Raw genomic sequence first — 19086 nt, 5'->3', positions numbered from 1 at the left:
AGTTTTTGAGCATTCCCCTTTTGGTGTCGCATCCACTTCTTCAGGGTTTTTCTGCTTTTCTGTCATTCGGCTTGTACCTACCTCTGCCGTGGGGGAAACTTCCTCAAACATTCGCCATAAATCTAACACTTCTCTCTGGTTCTGTAACTGTTTCCCTTTGTATCGCGCTAGCAAATGTGTTAATACTAGGTCCAACACTCTTTTGTCAAATGATCCTCCTTCTGGCCAAATTGGTGTACCCCGTCTCCCTTTATCTCAGCGATCCACTGATCGTGATACTTCTGTATCCTGTCGCTATAAAATGGAAGGTGCTGGCAAATATGTGCCAGTGGTGTTACTCCCCCCATGGCAATGTTTCTTTTCCTTTCTTGTGTTATTCTAGTACCTTTGAATCTCTTCCCACCTCTTACTTGGTATACTAGTTACAATATGTAGAAATAATACGTTCTTTATCAATGCTCACAATTACCATATGTCACATTAGTTTTCTGAGAGGTGTTACCTGATCACCCCTCACAGTTTATTTCTTCTGCTTTACCTTATATCAATCACAAATTACTTGTGTTAAAATACTTTAGCGTGTTCAACAAGACATATACATAAAAGCAGACCAACAAACATAATCATGCAACATACACATGCACTGCCTGCGCGCGTTTGTTCTTTCCCTATTCCCGTTACTGTCCCTGTTTTTTCTTCTTCCCTATACTACCTACTATTTCGCATTCACTCCCCACCTCTTTCACCTTTATTATGTCTCAAGATTTCTTACTTCCACGGAAAAAGAATATTCTAAAAACTACTCCGAGCCTACACGAGACCCCTACTATTTTTCTCTTTATCTCTATTCTGCACTTGGTCGGGACAAATGCTACGCGGCACCGCCTTCTACCCCCTACGGGCTAGGATACCACTTCTCTTCTTCTTCTCACTTTTTACAACACCTAATGTCCATATGAAGGATAGATCAGAAAAGCCTCACCGTCACTCACGCAGACCCTATTCTTGGCTACCTTCCCTTTGTTGCTAATTCCCTTCTTCCCGTATTTTCCCCTTACCTTCCTTTGGGGTCTTTGTAACCGGGACTCCACGTGTTCAGTCAGGTACTCCGAGGGTCGCCGCTCACGGCCGGACCTCGCTGAGGTCCATCCCCCAACCAAGCCGTGGCCTGCCTTGGCGAGCAGCTTTCGATCGGGTATTCATCAACCGGGAACCCTTGACCCTTTCTTCTTGGTGTGCACAGTCTGGTCAACCGCAGAGGCGATGGTTCTGCTGGGGGGGGTGCCCTGGATCTCGCTGCCGGGCGGCGCAGGCCTCAAGGCACCTCTCTAAATCACGTCGGGGTCACCAAAAATGTAGGTGCCTTTCCCCGTCTTACGACGTGTGAGAGAAAAAATAAAATAACAGGCAAAACCCCTTGTCGGGGAAAGAGGCACTGAGACCCGGCTGCAAGAGTTCAAAGGATGGTTTATTTCTCCAGCTAGGAAATAACCCAAAAAACTCTCCCTCATTACATCAGTGCCAACATTTATATTAGTTAAAGTAACTCTAACAAAAAATACTAAATGGACCTGATTGGCCAGACGGTGTGGTGCTGTAGGTGTGGGTAGCATCTCTTCCTCCTGGTTGGCTGAGTAGCTGACGGACGTCAAACATCTTGTGCTCCATGCAGGTCAGGGTCCGGTCACTGTGGTCACTAAGCTAGTATTGTTGCATACTAAATGACAAATTATTTAAAACATTTTATGCTACTTGTCACATTTCTACATAAGTTACACACAACGATTATTGTCAGTACAATTGGGTCATTTGTGGCTTTAATTGAAGGCCTTGACCTTTATTGTGCATGTAAAAGAATCAGGCTATGTTTCGCATCTCTTTCTAGGTTTCAAATTCATTAGTGCAAGTAAAAGCATATATAATAATAAAAATGCTTAAGGTTAGTAGTGGGTGTGTTGGGTGGGTTTCGCAGCACAGGCGAGGGTCTGGCACTTGAAAGAAATACCTTACAGGGGGTGCAGGGTCAGGATGGCAATAAATTGTTTTAATGGGGGTGGGTGGCTTGCACGTTTATGAGGACGAATCGAACAGAAAGTGCTTAGCTCATCTTGGTTCACATGCCTGTTTTCAGGCAAACAGTGATCTCAGAGGAAGAAAACTGTAGCATATTGATTGTTGCAACTTCCTCCAGCTTCAGCGTGAGAAAGTTGGCGGTGAGAATGGAAGCGCAGAGCTTTCCTTCGCAGGGGGAGTGCAAGGGTGGGGGCCAGCCAGCTGCCTGCGCGCCTTGTGTGTCTCTGTCCTTGGCTGCTGCGGTGGAAAGGGGGATTGAGCATTGCTTTACTCTCGCAGTGAGGCCTGTTTACCTACGATGGAGTTGAAAGGGGGCACAAAAGATGGATGCCCCGTGTCCTGCTCAGTAGTCCCAGCTATGCAGCAGTCAACCGTGGTTAACTTTACATAAGGGGAAGGGGCAATACCACTACCGGAGGCACACAGTCCAAGCCTTGTACTGAGGAGCGTGCGACGCAAGGGGGCCTGAGGACCCCTCGCTCCCATACAACGTTCACAAAGGCAAGAGCACCACCTCCCGAAGCACAACATAATGGTGAGTATAAATTAAATATCTTTTCATTTTCTAACAGCCCATATAATTTAAACAAAGCCAGCAAAAGAGGGTGTTGAAGAAGGTTATAATGCAAAATATATGACAAAGAAAACAATATTTTCAGGTTTCTGGAGCGTAATGATGTTAATGTTTTAGTGTAGTTTAAATGCTTTTCTTTTACTTGATTTTTAAAGATAAAGGTGAAAAACAATTTAATTAAAAAAGATAAATGGGAAAGAGAAATGTGATGAATGGGGAAGGCATCCACCATGGCACTGAGGAAGAGCATAATTCATTAACAGGCAATATTTGGTATGATGAAATGATGCACGTGGGAAGAGAGAGAGTATATTTGTATTTGTATTTATTGGTTTATAAAGCGCTTTACACCAAAGCGCTGTACATGTGAACAACTTAATACATAAAACATAAACGTAAACAATATAACAGTCGAAGCAAAGTTACAATATGAATCCATCAACAAAACAGCAAGAAGAGCAATTAACTGAAGGGAATAGGAAAGGTGGTGGAGTGGGACTGAGACTATGCCCCTCCTACATGTGCTCTCTCATTCCACACATAGTTGGAGTGTCCAAGCTTTTCCTGCCATAAGCTGTGCCCTATGAGGAGGCGGGATGCCTAATGCATCTGTCTCTTTGTAGAACTCAAAGTCTATTCCATGGGAAAAAATGTAGCCGCTCACTGGGTGGATGAAGGGGAAAATGTATAGCAAGACCTCTTTGTAAAATTAACAAAATGCTTCGAAATGAGGAAACCCGGCAAGGTCCTAAACAAGGGTAATTACAAATAAGACCATAAAATATTGCAATGCCCAACTAAAGAAGGGCAAAGTGTCCCCTGGTGTCACACAAGCCCACTGATGAGAATAGAAGGAGCAGTATGGTATGGGGACAAATGGGAGGGTGAATAATGCAGTGTTGTGTTGAAGGACTGGTGGGCTTTGAAGAAAACGTGGCAGCTAAGGTTAAGGACAGCTGCCGAGCAACTTGGGGAAAACATGTACATACTTTATCTTGGTTACATGAAAAACATGAACCAGTCGACATAAGGAGTTTTACACAATTCCCTTTACGTTTCAGGTCAAGTGGGTCAATTTCCCTGGGGACTAATTTGGGCTGCAACAAGGTGGTGAATAATGTGGCGCTGATGCGGGGAACAGCGACGCTAATGGATTATTGGTGGGCCTGTGGATCCAAAGCACATGCCAAGCTTCCACCTGACTGGAGAGGTGTCTGCGCTCTCGTCACTTTGTGTTAAGATGGATTTCTAAACTCTGACCTGGTGGGCAGAACTTTAGGAGGTCACCCTAGTTTAGTGGAACAGGGGAACCTTCTGGACAAACAAGGCCAATCTATGGTAGCTTGGCAGGCGGTCAAGACTAAGTCTCAGGAGGGGCAAGAGGCAAGAGTGATCAGAAGCACACAATGAGCACACACAGTAAAACTCCACAGAATACTCTAAGACAAGTGTATATCAAAATTACATTTATTCTAGGCCTTTATAACTAAACACAAATAAACCACAGTAATAATAAAAGTTACCACACATGCTTTTCACTATGTAACATATATACAAAATGCATTTAGCCTAATGCAGATAAAGGGGGCAGAACACAACCACAACCTGCAACAGAAGGTGAGTAAAATACAATGATCACATTAGGCAGGTCTTCAAATCGATCCCTAGCTTATGCGGTCCAGCCCTACGAAGTGGGAGCCTTGTGCTCAAAAAAGTACAGCAGTGTGTTAATAATGCACAGTCATGCCTAAGAGCGAAAGCCGGTCCTCTTCAAGGAGCTGTAGCAGTTCAGGAAGGGGGGGGGGAGAGGTGATGAAGAATAAAGCTCTAATCTTTGAGTAGGGTCTACCCTTGCAGATAGAGCAACTTTCAAAATTTGGGAATAGCTGGGGAGCACAGGCTAGACTAGCTAAGGTGAGTATCTTTTCAGGGATTCCCATGCGTAAAAACAAGTTGATGTGCCGAGCGGGCCACTGGTAAGTGATGCAAGTACTCACTGAGCCTCAACACAGTCTGGGCCAAATTTTGCCAGTCTAGTCCAGTTCGCTTGTAGGTTTAACCCCTGCAGTTACAGGTCACTCCAGCTCTCAGCGGCTGCTGGATGGGACAATCGTGCATGGTGGGACAGTAGCCTTTTCTCTGCTCTCGAAGAAGAAAGGAAGACATGTCCAATGCAGCACATCTCAGGACATGTGGGGGCAGGTCTACAGGCACTTGCAGCGACAGTCATAGCAGCACGGTGACACAGGGACAGTAAATGCTCATGGCATGGTGCACTCTTATAAATCATGACCCAGTGGAGCTAGGACAACAGGTGTTGGCAGTAGAGGGCCTAGGGCCATAAGTAAGTGATTCCAAAAGTCTCAAGACTAAACTCGGGATGGCAGCGCTCCTATACAATATCCCGGGTTTGAGCCAGTCAGTTTGCTGGATGGCCCAGAAACACTTCCGAAGAGGCTCTTTGCGAGGATAAGCAGGAGATGCCGAGAGTAGTTGGTCCCACTACTCCAAAGGGCCGAAGTGCCCTTGAAGGCCTTCTTGGAACGATAGAAAACCAGGGGTCCGACAGAACAACAGAAGGTCAGGGTGCCAAACATTCCAGCATGTCTCTGGTGGTTCCACGGGTCTGCTCTTTCATTTCAGGATACTTGGCTCCTTCTGTAGTTCGGTGTGAACTTTAGGTGATCAACCTGGAATGGATGCAGAGCCCCTTCTCTTATCCAAGATTTGTTTTGTGCTAAAATCTGGGATAGCAAATCGAAAATCTGCTCTCTTGCATGCACGCCAGGCGTGGCCCAGTCATGGCCCATAGTAGTTCCATTCATTCAGACATACCATACATACTGGCACCAGCAGTGTGGACCGGGACCAGACAGTCCCAACCCTCTTCCTTGGCACTAGCACACATGACATGCAGGAGCCCGCGAAAGATGCGGTTTTCGCGGGATGCTGCAGGCCCAAATAAGGAATACCCGGGTCTCTCGGCTTGGGGGAAGGCAAAGGGACAAAATGGCCAAAGGACAGACCAAAAGACTTTGTGGCACAGCCAATTTCAGCACTGGCCACAGTCTTGGGCCAAACGTCGTAAATGCGCTATGGTCCATAAAAATAAAGTAAAAATATTTTAAGAGTATACTGCTGCCACCAGTTCATCCTAGGCACACTTGTACAAACACCAAAACATTCTTAGAGGGTGGCTAGGCCATGGCTACGGCCATAAAACAAAAGGACCCCTATGCACGGTACTGTAAAATACTTGGTATATAGATAAAAAGTTACCAAGAAATGGCGACACATTCAAAAACTAAGGGAAACATAGTTTCCCAGTACTGACAGCCTGAAGGACTTGTCAGTTTCCCCATTACACATGAGAAAAAGCCTAGAGGAGTGCAGCTGAAGGCTGTGCTCCACTGGAAAAGGTTAAGTTAGGTAAGCCAAACAAAAGCAAAATGTTTGAGGGGGTCCATAATTGGAGGGAAAATTGCACCTAAGGAAAATCTTTCCTAACAATTTGAACAGCCCTGCACTAGTGGTGCCTTGAAATAGCACTGCCATGAAGATTGCATTGCAGGGGATTATGGCCCATCAAAATGAGCATCAAAAAATAATGAGAAGGAAAAGAGGAAATAATGACTTCTCCTAGGAGAGTGCAGATAGCCTGGCTGCTATCCCGGATGAGTACAGCTTGTTTTCTATTGCTGCTAGGGTTTTCACTTTGTTGTTGCTTACAGGATTACAGGCTGCGGAAAATTCAAAATGGTTGCAGCTAACCCATTACGAACTTTTGCAGCTGGCTAACTCAACAGCAAAAGGGCTGAATGCAATCAAGGAAGAGATGAGGGCTTTGCCCGTGGTGACCCTTCAAAATAGATTTATTTTTGACCTCCTGACAGCCAAGGAAGGAGGTGTTTGTGCCATGCTGGGAACAAACTGCTGCACCGCGACTAATGGCAGTGATGCCTCTAATGGAACTCTAAGTGCAGCTATATAAGAGGTACAGACACTCCAGGGAAAGATGACAAGTGAGGTTAATGGAGTGCAACCAAAAGATTGGCTGGACAGAGTATTCACATGGGTACCCACCTGGCTTTACGGATTGATTTGAGTGACTGTCTCCGTGTTGATGCTCATTCTCATCACCTTCTGCGTTATTAGGATCATTCTTAAAGTATATTTTAACAAGCTAAAAGCACATTTGATGTTACCCTTGAGTATTGACATAAATAGTTTTGAAATTAAAAGCAGGAAGAAAATAATGGGGGGGGATGTGAGGGAAAGGATCCTAATGGATGGGTTTTTACACAGCCTGCGGATGTTGAGAATTACAAGGAATTTTGGAAACAATGTCTGAAGGACGGGACGGGGTGTGTATGGGTGGAGGAAGATCTGAAGGATTGGGAGGAGAATGGGGGAAACATGACGCAATTAGAAAACATTTGGATACAAAAAGATGAAGTTGCTAAAAAGGAACGAGAGGGCCAAAAGATGTAGTTATTAATAAATTAATAAAAGGGGGGGATTAATGTAATAAAGATGCAAGTTCTACGCGGTACGAAGGAACGCACTTATCGGCTGCAAGAGTAGTGCTGTAAAAGGGGAGGGGGCTATTTCTGATTTTATTGAAATTAAATGCTTAATAAAACTAATCCATAAATACTGGGGCACAGGTAAGTATGATCAAACTTAGTGGTAGAACGAAACACAGTAAACAGGCCTTAAAGCTTGTTTTTACTTTAAACGTGTGTTAGCATTTCGTGCGCAGCAAAGGCCGCTGTGGCTGGTGATTTAGTGCAGAGTCTGTAATCCCAGCCCAGTGCTGGGAGAAGTATAAAGTGGTTGTTATTTTTCGAGGTCGAAGATTAAAGCTCACAGGTTTTGCCAACGAATATGTAAAACATGACCATTTTATAATTCAAAATCATTTATGAAATACAATTTTGGAATGGAGTCGAAAAGAACCACAGTTGTTTCAGATTGCCCCGTAGGAAATTTTCTCTGGGAAACGGGCTAGAAGGTTCCCGATATACAACAATTGTATGGTAGTATGTCTGTGGTTCAAGGCTCTGATGATGTCATGGTGAAGGGCCATTCTCAAGGGAATCAGGATGAGGCAACCAGGGCAATTGAATAAAGTTCTACTAGTTGTCTCAAATGTTTTAATGACTTAACATTGTGTTGTGGAAATTGGGAATGGACTGTGATGTCCCAGGGTGTAAATGAGGGCATGTGGGAATGTCTGTGGACCCAATCATCGATCACAATGTATTTTTCAAAAAGGTGCAAAGTGTGAAGTCCAATCAGATGTGTGTGGGGAGATTTTGTCATATATTGCAGGATTACGAATAACTAATTACTTGCATTGTATAAATGTTCTAACCTTAGGGGTGTTTCAGTGACAGCGCCTTTTCATGCAGTTCTGTTCCATGATCTGTTTGAATTTGCTGGCCAAGCTGCGTCTGGGGCTGTGAATAAAACTGTGTTACTTCTTCCACCAGCGTATACCTCTTTTTGACTACTTTTGTAATTTTTTGGTGAGTTCTACGCGGCGACCCCAAACCTGCTCTTGCGAGACGGGGCTAAATATATCCGATGAAAACCTTGTACTAGATCAATTTAAAATGAGCAATCAAGGCAACTTTGCGGGTGTGTCTGCACATATACGTCCACATCTTATCGTCTATCTCCATGCCTACTTCATCTGGCCATTTTTGTCTGCAAGAAAGACCCTTGCTTGGTACAGCTTCCTGCACCCGATGATATAAACTGGACACAATGCAACTCGGCCCAGCCGAGGTTCTCAACATATTTCATGAGTGAAGTAGTAATAGGTTCCAGTGGGAAATCAGGGACCACCTCCAAAACGCAGCCCTCACACAAAAATACTGAAAAGTGATTCCAAAGTCATTGCCCATCTTCTCCTGGACCAGGTCCCAAGACACAAACTGACCCTCTGGGTAAAAGTCATACAAATAATTCACACCCTTCCCAGACCAGGAAGACTTAATAATAGCATCGGAGAGCAGGGCCATAGCTTGGAAATCCGAAACCTGCATCTTGGCGTATATGGTAACTGGACCTGAAACTGTTTCATCAGACGCCCCAAGCCCTGACAGTGCAGGACACTGGATCAAACCGGCAGCTCTCATTTACTTTAATCCACACCAACGCTGCCTGCAGAGAAAATTAATGGGCTGCTCTTATTTCCACTCTCACATGAGAGTAGAGCTGAGTGCCCAGCATCCATACGACTCAAACTATACCTTAGCAGACAGAAAAACAATTCCATATCAGGCGTATTCAGGCCCCGTGCTCAAACGTCCTCATCAAAGTTTCCCACTTAATTCTGGGCTGTTTCGGGTACAAGTTGAGTTTTATCAGTAGTGATCTGGTCATCTTAAAGAATGACACCCCAGGTTAAACTGCGATATTTAGAACAAAATAAAGGAGTTTGGGAACAATAATCATTTTCATTATAGCTATCCGATCCAGTAATCTAAGTGGGAGGGTAACCCAACGATCAACCTTATGGGCCAGAATGTTCAAGTATGCTATATATTTATTCTTCAAAAGCGACAAACGGTCTCTACTAACCATCACCCCCAGATATCTAACCGTCGATTTCTCCCATCTATATTCTTCCAGACCATCATGAGGCTTGCAGGTACTCTCTGTCAACAGGAATAATACAGATTTTGTCCAATTTATTCTCAGCCTGGAAACCTTCCCAAAACGTTCAATCTCTTTCGCGAGGGGAGGTAAATTAACTGTTGGGTCCTTAACATAGCCTCTTGGCACAGGAGGATAGCTCAGCGGCAGCGTGCGCGTCTTGGAATCAAGACGACACGAAGCAACAACAGGTTCGATCCCCGGGTCCGCGCTTAGAAACCTCTGGGTGTTTAAGCGCGTTATAAATACGTAACTAAGACAAAAAAACACAATTATGCAACTAACAGCGCCTCGATGCCTGCGGGCTGTGTGAGCGCTTTATAAATGTAAAATAAATAAATAAAGAATAATTGTCAGCATACAAGGAGCTCACGCGCCCCCAATACAATACCCCTCTGTCGATGCAATAACCCCAACTAAAACGCAAGTAGTTCCATTGCAAGCGTAAAAAGCAATGGCGACAGAGGGCACCCCAGTCTCGTACCCCATCCTAATCGAAAATCTGCCGATAGACAGCCTAACAAGTCAATTCGAGCCGTAACATACGCATATAGTAAACAGCGGGAGTCCCAGTATTTTCAATACAACAACCAAGTAGTCCCATGATAACGAGTCGAAGGCCTTCTCTATATCCAGCATTTGTGCCAGGGTAGCAAAGAAATATCACAATTTAAGCAGAGTTGACCACCCCGGAATAAAGCCAGATTGATCCAGATGAACCAGTGGTGACAGAAAGGGAAGAAGCCTATCCGCAATAATTCTAGAAAAGATCTCGATATCCAAATGTGTATATAAAATGGGCCTGTACGATGCGCATTCCGAGGAGTCTTTATCCGTCTTTAAGATTAAAGATATAATACCCTCTCTCATGGTAGCAGGGAACCTCCCATCCGCATTGATTACTGCCACACCAGTAGCAAATAGTTTGCCGAATTCCTTATAGAATTCAGCCAGATTCCCATCTGAACAGGGAGCTTTGAAAGAAGGCAAGTCCTTCATAGCAGCCATACTATCCTCAAGTGTAATTGGTGCCTCAAGACTCATATGAGCCTCCTCATCCAACACCCCTAATGGGTCTCGCAAACAAAAAAATGAAGCATTGCAAGATCCTTCTCGCCCAGCTCACTATACAGCGATTCATAAACGTTGCGAAACACCCCCAAAACTTATTTCCTGACAGGACACTTTTTTTGGTTTATAAGGATTATGCCAGCCAAATTAATTTGCAAGTCTTTCAACTCCCTTTCACGCGCATCTATCCTTCCCCTGATTGCCTTGAGCATCCCATTTTTGAGGCCATGCACCTGCCCCGCAAATATACCTTGAAAGTCTCCCAAACGGTACGTAGGGAATAGACAGATCCCACATTTGTCTCAAAAAATTATTTAATCATATCTAAGACTGCACCCTTAAACACATCCTTCAATGTCTGTACCTTGAAACGCCAGAATGACTGCTGCAAAGTCTCACCCTGCAAAGACCACTGCCACACCACCTGAGAATTATCCAAAAAGGTCCTCCTCAGCAACGAGTGACTATCCACTGTTCATACCCCAAAGAGGAGGCAGACAAAATATAGTCTATTCACAATTTACCATCATGCACAGAGAAATAAAAAGCGTACTCTAGCGTGTCTAGATGAAATGTACGCCAAACATTGTGCAGTCCAACTGAGACATGTCACCCAATATTTTACATGCAGCAAGGGAGTGTGGTTTTACACTATGCCCAGTTTGATCCAACACTGGGCCCAAGACCATATTCAGGTCTCCAGCCAGTATCAACTGAGTATGGGACTACTGGTGACACTTACCGATAACGATCAGGTAAAACTCTGGATTGTCCACATTCAGACCATAAAAATCAATAAAGTTCAAAAGCCTGTGCCTAATACCCCAGAGACAATTACATAGCACCCCTCCTGGTCAGTCTCCTGCTTCAGCACATTAAATGCAAGTGACTGATGAACAAGAATGGACACCCCCCTTAGAGAATATGAAATAGGATATATAGGCCTGCATATTCCCCCAAGATCTCGCCAGTGCCTAATTTGGTGCCCCAACAAGGTGAGTCTCCTGGAGCATGAGAACATTCGCCCTGTGACGTTCACAGTATGTAACCACTCTCCACATCTTAGCAAGGTTATTCAACCCCCATCCATTTCAGCTAATTATTATGCAAGTCTTCATCCCCTGCTTGCATCTTGTACCCCAGTATGTCAAGATCAAAACGATTGTCACCCAAATGTAACCCATTCGATTTGACACTCTCCTCAAGTATCTCAATCAATGCAAACTGATTTTAACAATTAAACCCCCCATCGCTGCATTTCCACTTCCACCGCCCCACTCCCCAACTGCCATCTCCAACCTTGCAGTGAAAATCCCAACCTGCAACCCAAAGCCACCCCAAACCAACAAAGTTGGGAAGCATCTCAGGGACGCCAGGGCCTACACTCCACCCACCCAAACTGTGCAAAAGAGGGGGGCGGCTGGCCCACTTCTAAGTAACTGAAACATATGGATTTTACAAATTTGTTACATTTGTACACTACGTAACCTCCTACCCACATATCAATGGTTGAGCATGAGAATAGGATCCAAATACAAAGGAAAACAACCGGTACAAACCCCACCAACAAGGATCCCGCAAATCCCCTCCCCACAGCCAGAGAATATTAAGTACTCCTCTGCAGCTGTTCATCATTTAGGAAGAGCTTCCAGGAAGGGCCGCACCTACGCCGGATCTGGTAATGCACAACTGGCAGCTTGGAGGGATACAGCATGGTATATTTCAGCCCCCGTTCACGTAACTGTAGTTTTACTGCCACAAAATTAACACAGGCTCTCTCTGCTCAGCTGGTGTGAAATCCGGGTAAATGGAAATTCTAGACGCTTGGTAGTGCAGGTCCCCAAACTCTCTTGCTTTTCCTAAAATAATATCTCTATCCCTATCATTAAGGAGGTGGACAATCACAGGTCTGAGATTCCTACCCGGCTTCCGGACTTGTCGACACACTCTATGCAGCCTTTCAGCCAGAAATTGCTGAGAGGGGGGCAGGTCTGCCAGAGCCTCCCTAATAAGAATTTCAACATACACCTCCATATTTTGTAGCTTGATGGATTCCAGAATTCCCAATACTCGTACATTGTTATGACAGGACCACGCTTCTAAATCCTCATTCATGGCCTTCACTCTGGCCACCTCTTGCTGCAAGGAGCGAATTGCCAGGCACATCTCCGAGCTTGTGTCCTCTGGTGTCCCAATCCTATGTTCTGCCTTGGAGATCCTTGCACTCTCCTTCTAAATCCTCTGCTGCATCTGATCCACATTGAAAACCAGGTTGTCCAGCTTCTCAGTACCGACACAAACCCCAACTTCATCTATTCTAAGAGGACAGTCATGTCAACATGAACCTGCGAAGCAACACTGTGCGAGGTAGACTCCTTCAACCCAGCCGCCACAATCCTATCATCATCCCGTGGAGCGGGAACACTCAATGGAGCCGTGGATCTATTTTTTCTTGGCGCTTCCACATTTGTGAAGGAGCGCTGCGCTTGTTTTTTGGCCCCTTCACCATTGATACTGCCACACCAACCAGACAATCCCACCAATCAAAGTCCTCGGTTGATCACTTAATCCACTCCACATGAGAAATATAAACTGCACAGAGTTCTGTCCATTCCTGGGTAAAAAACAATTCAGAGAAGCTCAGTCGAAAGCAATGGGATGATGTAACTCAATCCCTGCAGATGCAGCTTCGTGGGTCTCAAGGAAATATCAAATTTAGCAAAAACTACCATTTGCGGACCTTCTCCCAACTGCCTCTTAGTTTGCAAAGGGCTCCAGAGTCAATATGTAGTTAAACTAGCCAGAAAATGTAACATTTGTAGATGCAGGAAGCAACCCAAGCATTCAATGTGTAGAGTGAGGCCAAACTTCCAAAGTAGCAGCGCCATCTGGTCAGGGGACTTCAGGACGTTCTGTTGCTGGTCACTTCTCATCACAACAACAAAGGATTTCTATTGGGACGCTATGCCGCATAGGGGGATTTCTTTTGGACATATTTAGGTGGATTGCTCTTTCTTGGGACGCTCTGCTGCTTGCAGGAGGATTTCCTGGGGACTCATCTGGTGTGGATTGCACAATTCTCTGGACAGTAATTGTGCCCTCGTTCCGTTCGGGTTAGCTGAACGGGACATTTCTTCTTGGAACATTGGGACTTGTTCACTGGACACCAACACCTGTTTCCAGCACTCCAGTAGGTCTATTGCTTTATCACCATACACCGCAGGTAAGAGTGGAATTGAAAGAGGGCGGTGAAGCTGGGTTGCTTGCTGTTGTGTTATATATGCAGTGAACCTGTGATCTTTGTTTGTTTCCTTCCTTAGCTCTGTTGCTGCTCCTGACTTTTTACTCAAGCCCCTGGCCTGTCAGGTATTTTATTATTCTGCAAGCCACGGTCTTGGGGAAAAGGTTTACTGTCTACGGTCTACTGTTCAGCTGACACGTTATTGCACGGGTGAACAGTCTGCTAGTGCGGATACTAACAGTCAACCTCCACTGGATCATGACACCCTGGCAGCCATCCAGAGGAACTGAACACTAGAAATGTCACAGGAGTGTGCAAAGGCCAAGTCAGCCCAGGATCGTCTCCGTAAACCAAAACGTATGGAGTCCGGGCACAACGTCCTTGTGGACGAGGTGTTAGGGCACTATGAAGAGCTGTATGGGGCCCACCATAATAAAAATAGCTCAAGGTGCCACAACCACGTCTGGGGCACCATCAGCCAGAAGGTGTCTGCAGTCGGCTGTGTCCCCAGGGATGGGGATGACTGCAGGAAGTACTTCAACAACCTGTGGGTCGCGGGCATCCTAGCCCAGCACCGGACAGACTGCATGGCAACCGGAGGGGGATCACCACCACCACCACCACCGGAGCTCACGCCATGGGAAGAGTGCTGCAGCATCATCATAGACATGGCAGGGATAGAGAAAGTCGGAGGAGCGGAAGCAGGCGCTGCCATCAGGAGGCCAAAGGTAAGTTAAACACCCCCCCCCAGATGTAATGTGAACATCCCACCACACCATCCCCCAGTGTGACTATCCATGAGCCGGGCGTTCTGACAGGGTGCAGTGTGTGTGAGCCACCACAGGCACCCACAGCAGCACCCCATGTGCCAGTGCACCTAGGCCACCCCTGTGAGCCTGAGCTGTGGGGAGGGGAGCCAAGGGAAACATCCAAGTGCCATGCAACACACAGCCATGGGGTGGGCACAGCAGTGCATCATTGCCAGCTGGCTGTGTAAACCAAATGCTTGTCAGACAATAAATGCCTACACAATTTACCCCTGCCATGCCACCCCCGGGAAGCCACATTCCCAAGTGTGTCCCCCCTCCTGCACCAGGCCCCATATATACCAACCCACTGCAAAATATAAGCAGGCTCGTGCTGGAGTACAAACGCCCCGTGCAGCCCCCCTGTAAATACTGGTATGCATGCCGAAACACATGATCGAATGTGACCTAATGGCATCTCCTATGTCCCCTACAGTCACGCAGGCATCACCTGAGGTGTCCAGGGAGGATGGGGTGGTGGGGCCATCCCATTGAGCGCCAATCCCATGCCTCCATCAACATCAGCACCCCGCAAAGGGACCGACAGGGCACACCATGGCGGAAGGCCCACCCCATCACACTGCAGCATGGCCAAGCCAACACCAATGGCCCAACCCTCCGGGGCTACGCCAACACCAATGGCCCAAACCCTCCAGAGCCAACTAGCAGGAGGCCATTGAAGCGGCCCCAATATCAACCACCCAGGAGGAGGGAGGGACAAGCAGCGATGGCAAGGAGGCTGCTGCGGCCTCCACACCCAAAGACATGCATGTGCTGGAAATGAGCACACTACCAGGGGGACATGACTGTGTGGAGGCACACAGGACAAGGCCACAATACTGGTCACGCCACTATCGTGCCCACACCCCGGTGGCTGAGGACACACCCTCATATGCTTCATCATTAGGCAGCCCCACCAGGCAGGACATCCCCCCTAGGTTGTACAGCCCCTCCAGGCAGTACAGCCCCCCCCTAAAACCCCCTAGTGGTTCTGTGGCTGCTGTGATGGGTAGACTGGACGTTATAGAGGCACGTCAGCTAAGAATTGAGGGCCTTGCCAGAGGACACAATAGCCACATGAAGGCTATCAGCCATGCCATCAGGGGTGCACTGAAGACGATGGCTAGGGACAATGCCCGCACAAGGATGGTGGTGGAGGTGTGCACAGCATCCCTCACGGGACTCAGGTAGAGGGTAAGAGAGCTATGTGAGGGGCTTTTTGCATGTGCAGAAAAAATTAGGGAAACAAACAACCTCCTCTGGCAGCAAATCCAAATGCCTACCTCCATCCCATCTACCTCCACCACCCCCACCAAGTAGTCCCAACAGGGAACCCCATGGCAGAGGTCATAGCGCTGGCTGCCACAGCGCTCTCCTGAATCCGATGCACATGGGAAGCGGCCACATACCCAGTGAATGTGCTGTTTACTGTCGGCCTGAGGGGCCATCACATGGACACATGGTTGGGAGGGGGTACTGTGTGCTGGGCAGTAGGTTGTGAGTGGCGGGAGGGGGGACTGTGTGCTCAGGAGTTGGTGGTGGGTGGGGAGGGGGATTGTGTGCTGGGGAGTTGGTGGTCCGGGACTGTGTGCTGGTGGTGGCAGGGGGAATGGGGTTAGCTTCACATACATTAAAGCCTGTTCAAATCTGAGAAAATGCAAGGACAATCGTGATTATGTACTAGTGCTCTTTATTTAAAATGTGCAGGTCGTGTTCTGGGTCTGTCACTCTGCTAAAATAAATTATCGATCAGTGCCTGTCGGGATAGACTCCCCTCCCCCACCCCATCCCTGTGTGTATTTGCCCTGGCTGCGGCCACATGGTCGTCATCATCTTCCCCTGGGGGTTGCCCGTCTGCGTCAGGGGGTAGTGACACATTTCGCTTGAGGCAACTTTTGTGCAATTTTCCCAACTTTGTCTGGGGCATACATGAGGGCACCTCCAGTGAAATCTAGGCACCTGAATTGTGCCTTCAAAAGTCCAAAAGCACGTTCGATTCAGATGCATGCCCGGCTCTGGGCATGATTGTATGCATGGTGATGTGGTGTTCTTGGGTCACGCACAGGGGTCATCAGCCAGGTGAGCTGCGGGTATCCTGTGTCAACTGCATTGGTTGACAACATCAGATATGTGTATCATGGATGGGTCTGTAGAATCAGAATATTTAGCCATTATGCACCATCGGGCATTTCTGTGAGCAACAGGGCCATGAAATGTGTTTGTGTGATAGGTGTACATCCTTCCTAGTTCATGCAATGCATTATTTGTCCTGTACATGCACCCTGTGTTGTTGACTTGGCTGTCCTGTGGCGGCTGACTGTTGACTGCACATGGGATGGCTGCTGTGGCATGGTGGACACAGCACTACAGGTAAGGGTGTGCATGGGCCACTTTTACTCATTATGAATAGGCATGAACTCACATTTTTTACTTGTAATAGGGTGAAGTAATAGTCCCTTCAATAATTGTACAAGGGACACCGGGAGCCTTGTCCCTTGGGTTGCACTTGCGCAACTCCTTGGATATGGTTGGGCCAGTGGTGCATGGAGTCCCACAGGATTGGGTTACTGTTATGACTGGCTGATCACGGGAAGAAGGCATTTGTCTTTTGATGTGCCTGTATCACTAGACAATGAAAATGTTCATTACACCAACAATTTAGTTTAACAGTTGATACATGTTTTAATGCACTAATGGGATACTCTCTCTGTGATGTTGATGTACATGTTTACTCCTCGGTATTCATTTCACACAGAACTTTAGGGAATAAGGAGTGGGATCCTCGCACTTCAGATTCTTCTGGGGCCTTTGGTGGATTCACTGTTGGGTGATGGGGTGTGGATCTGCACTGTAGCACATACACAGTGAATTTTGATCATTGTGGTCTGATGTGTTGTGTTTGCAGCAGTGTGTGTGTCCAGGTCTAGTTGTGTGCATGCACCCAAGGATGCCCCCCCGTAAATGGTGCAAGTGCTGCAGAGGTGCTGTAGGTGCCCCCTATTGGCATGCAATACCTCCTGCGGCTATAGTCCCCCTTTTTTTACTTGCGCTTAAACATTATTTATAGCAGGGGTTGCACTCACCCACTATCCAGGTCTGTTGTGCCTATCCGCCTCTCCATGTAGGCTGGCAGTGTGCTGATGTGTAGCACCATGGAGTCATGGGTGGATCCAGGGTAGCGGTCACAGCAGTGGCTGATGATTAGATCAGGCCCACAGGTCATCTGCACATTCATTGAGTGATAGTGCTTGCGGTTCCGGAATACTGCCTCATGGACCTGGGGCACGACCAATGCAACATGGGTGCAGTCGATGGCTGCAATGACATTGGGCCCTTGTGTGATGGCATAAAAACGTGCCTTGAGGTCATTCATCTGGGCCTGGGTGGTGGGCAGTGCCATGTGCAGGTTGACATGGTGCAGCAGGACATCCAGCACCTGGAACAGGACTGCACCGAATATCTACTGGGCCATGACATGCATCATGGACACCAAGTGCTGGATGGTGCCTGTCCCCATGAACTGCAGGACTGCCACCAGCCTGACCAGTGGGGGCACGGCTGTGCGAATGTTGTTTTCTATTGTGGCCAGCAGCTCAGTGATGGTCCCCCAAACCAGCCGGTACTCTGTTACTAACTGGATGTCACTGAGGGCTCAGGGAGATGGCCTGACCCTGGGGATGGGTGCACGCCTTGCTGAGGCTGGTCTCCTCATCCTCAATCCGCCCCCCCCCCATACCCTGCCCTGGTTGTCCAGCATCTGTATCTCCAGGTGCAGCATGTGAAACTGCATGTCAACACTCCCAGCAGAGAATGGCAGCATGGTGTCGGAAAGCGTGTTTGGGGCCTGCGTGGATCTTATGTAGCCCTCCGGTGTGCATTATGTGCACCTGTGGCTTTATTCCTGGCACCTGGGTTAATTTACCTCCAGCTGGAGGCTAGAGGTAATTCTAGATTTTATCGCCTGTTTTCGGGCAGTAATACCGCTGGAAATGGAGTTGCGACAGGTGTGTAGTAACGCTGTGTTGATGGCGGTATTACCGCCGGCTGTAATAACGGTGGCTGTATTAACACCGGTCCCTTTTGGGTCTGGTGCTAATTTTGGTGATCGGGCGGAGCGGTATTCCAGGTGCTAATATCATTAAGGCCGCATTTAAGGGTTACCACCTAATTCGTGATGAGGCCCAAAGTGCCTTAAATATCATAACTGGTTTAAATGAAAGAAAATAATTGAGGGTGTTGGAGAAGTTCCTGGAAAGCATGGTGTAGAAACCCTTCCTTTTTTCTCATGCTGAACCCTCTCGCTGATTTCTCTCAAATCGCATTTGTAGGCCAAACCTAAATTTGGGCAGTTAAATATATAGATAATCTCCACCATAGTATCAAAATCCTAGAGCTGTGTCGGAACAAGGTTTGCAATGCAAAATTGAATGATGCCTGCAGTGGGCTAGAAAGTGTGGGGGATTTCTAGGATATATAGGTTCGGATCCAGTAGTTTCGTTTGGTGCTGGTCGCTGTTGGGATGTGGGGAAGGCTCCAGGGTTGAATTGGGGCTTGTGTTGCTGTTTTTTGGTGGACTCCATTTCAGGTTTTCGTGGTGGCTTTGAAAGGGATTGCGGTAGATGCGGTTCTGAAAAAGAAAAGCCCGGGGTCATGAC

This window comes from Ambystoma mexicanum, chromosome 11, assembly GCF_040938575.1.
Source record: "Ambystoma mexicanum isolate Mex_15411 chromosome 11, UKY_AmexF1_1, whole genome shotgun sequence".
Lineage (NCBI taxonomy): Eukaryota > Metazoa > Chordata > Amphibia > Caudata > Ambystomatidae > Ambystoma > Ambystoma mexicanum.
Note: the sequence above shows the minus strand (reverse complement) of the source record.